At 36.9% G+C, this 2,599-nt stretch overlaps 1 long non-coding RNA gene across 1 annotated transcript; it reads right to left on the reverse strand.

Moving 5' to 3' along the window:
- Positions 1 to 799: 799 nt before the first annotated feature.
- LOC118761902 lies at positions 800 to 1,310 on the reverse strand. Its single transcript, XR_004997726.1, has 2 exons — positions 1,245 to 1,310; positions 800 to 882 (listed from the first exon to the last, which is right to left on the reverse strand). It is a non-coding gene; the product is annotated as an uncharacterized LOC118761902 (long non-coding RNA).
- Between the last annotated feature and the right edge of the window lie 1,289 nt (positions 1,311 to 2,599).

Consider the following 2,599-nt stretch of genomic DNA (forward strand, 5'->3'; position numbering starts at 1 on the left):
CTTCGGCCCCTACCGTGTCAGTCAGTCAGAAGATTTCAAGGCGGCGAGTTGGCAGAAACGTTAGCAAGCCGGGCGAAATGCTTAGCTGTATTTCGTCCGCCGCTGCGTTCTGAGTTCAAATTCTGCCGAGGTCGACTTTGCCTTTCATCCTTTCGGGGTTGATAAATTAAGTACCAGTTACGCACTGGGGTCGATGTAATCGACTTAATCCCTTTGTCTGTTCTTGTTTGTCCCCTCTATGTTTAGCCCCTTGTGGGCAATAAAGAAATAAGAAGATTTCAAGGATCAGATGAAAATCGCCTTAGCAAGCATCAGTGTATCAGTCAAGAGGGCCAGGAGCCAGGTAATCATGATGATGAGGAGGAGGAAGAAGAGGGTATTCATAGCGATGTTGATGATGATGGTGGTAGTTTAACCCTTTCGTTACCAACCCAGCTGAAACTGGCTCTGGGCTCTGTTGTACAAATGTCTTGTTTTCATAAGTTCTGAATTAAAATCTTCCACCAAACCTTAGTCACAATTTATGTTCCTAACACCAGCTGAATGGTAACTAAGTTATTTTACAAAATTCTTTGTTATATTTAAAATTAATTAAAAGAAACTCAGAGCATCTCAACAGAAATATGGTAACAAAAGGGTTAAGAAGAAAAATAATCAGCAGAAAACATGAGAGAAGGAGACCTCAATGTGGTCAATCTATATGCTAGAAATAATAGCCTAAATTTCCTTCAATCCACACCCTTTCAACTGCTTCTAATGTCCATCTGCCTAAATGTAGAGGTGTTTTTAACCCTTTCAATACCAACTCAGCTGAAACCACCCCTGGCTCTGAGTACAAATGTCTTGTTTTCAGAAGTTTTGAATTAAAATCTTCCACCAAACCTTAGACACAATTTATGTTCCTAACACTAGCTGAATGATAACTAAGTATTTACTAAATTCTTTGTTATTTTAAGTAATTGAAAGAAACAGTGAGCATCTCAACAGAAATATGGTAACAAAAGGCTTAAGAAGAAAAATAATCAGCAGAAGACATGAGAGGAGACCTCAATGTGGTCACTCTAAATGCTGAATAATAGCCTAAATTTCCTTCAATCCACACCCTTTCAACTGCTTCTAATGTCCATCTGCCTAAATGTAGAGGTGTTTTTAACCCTTTCAATACCAACTCAGCTGAAACCACCCCTGCTCTTGAGTACAAATGTCTTGTTTTCAGAAGTTTTGAATTAAAATCTTCCACCAACCTTAGACACAATTTATGTTCCTAACACTAGCTGAATGATAACTAAGTTATTTTACTAAATTCTTTGTTATATTTAAAGTAATTGAAAGAAACAGTGAGCATCTCAACAGAAATATGGTAACAAAAGGCTTAAGAAGAAAAATAATCAGCAGAAGACATGAGAGGAGACCTCAATGTGGTCACTCTAAATGCTGGAAATAATAGCCTAAATTTCCTTCAATCCACACCCTTTCAACTGCTTCTAATGTCCATCTGCCCAAATGTAGAGATGTTTTTAACCCTTTCAATACCAACCCAGCTGAAACTGCCTCTGGGCACTGTAGTACAAATGTCCTGTTTTCATAAGTTTTAAATTAAAATCTTCCCCCAAACCTTAGTCACAATTTATATTCCTAACACTGGCTGAATGATAACTAAGTTATTTTACTAAATTCTTTGTTATATTTAAATTAATTGAAAGAAACACAGAGCATCTCAAAATAAATGCAGTTACGAAAGGGTTAAGAAGAAAAATAATCAGCAGAAAACATGAGAGAAGGAGACCTCAATGTGGTCACTCTATATGCTAGAAATAATAGCCTAAATTTCCTTCAATCCACACCCTTCCAACTGCTTCTAATGTCCATCTGCCTATGATAACTAAGTTATTTTACTAAATTCTTTGTTATATTTAACCCTTTAGCGTTCAGATTATTCCATCAAACATAATGCTTATTGATTCCCATTGATTTGAATTAATCATGCATTATCTCATATCTTCAAGATCTTGATGGTGTAATTACTTAATGTAGAATAACATTGTAGGGTAGGTGTGAGAGCCTGGATCTGGTCAGTTTGAACATAAACCAGATTAACTATTTTGGCCGGATATGGCCGGTTTAAATACTAAAGGGTTAAAATTAATTGAAAGAAACACAGAGCATCTCAAAATAAATACAGTAACGAAAGGGTTAAAAACAGAGGACGCCCTGAAGATTTTTGCTGATGCTGTTGTTGTTTTAGATGTTCCTGTGTAGCCCCCCCAGGTAAGTCTTCCTCATCCAGCCAACCTACAATTATAGATGTCCTGTAATTATGTACCTGAGTAAACGAACATTTACTCAGGTACATAATTACTTCATTCTGACTTCGTTATCTAATCTGTCCTTCTTTTTTAAAAGGTTTTTTTTTTTTCATTGATGAATAATTTGATTACATCTTGGTTGTGTGGGCAGGTGGGGAGGACGTTTTCTTCAGGTGAATAACTCTGCCAACAATATTTCCGGAATGCTACAACTCAAATATGTACCTCACAACAACTCCATACTGGATTGTGATGCTGCGATAAGCGGATGTGCTTCAAAAGGGCACCACTTG

This window comes from Octopus sinensis, unplaced genomic scaffold (genome assembly GCF_006345805.1).
Source record: "Octopus sinensis unplaced genomic scaffold, ASM634580v1 Contig18548, whole genome shotgun sequence".
NCBI classification, from domain to species: domain Eukaryota; kingdom Metazoa; phylum Mollusca; class Cephalopoda; order Octopoda; family Octopodidae; genus Octopus; species Octopus sinensis.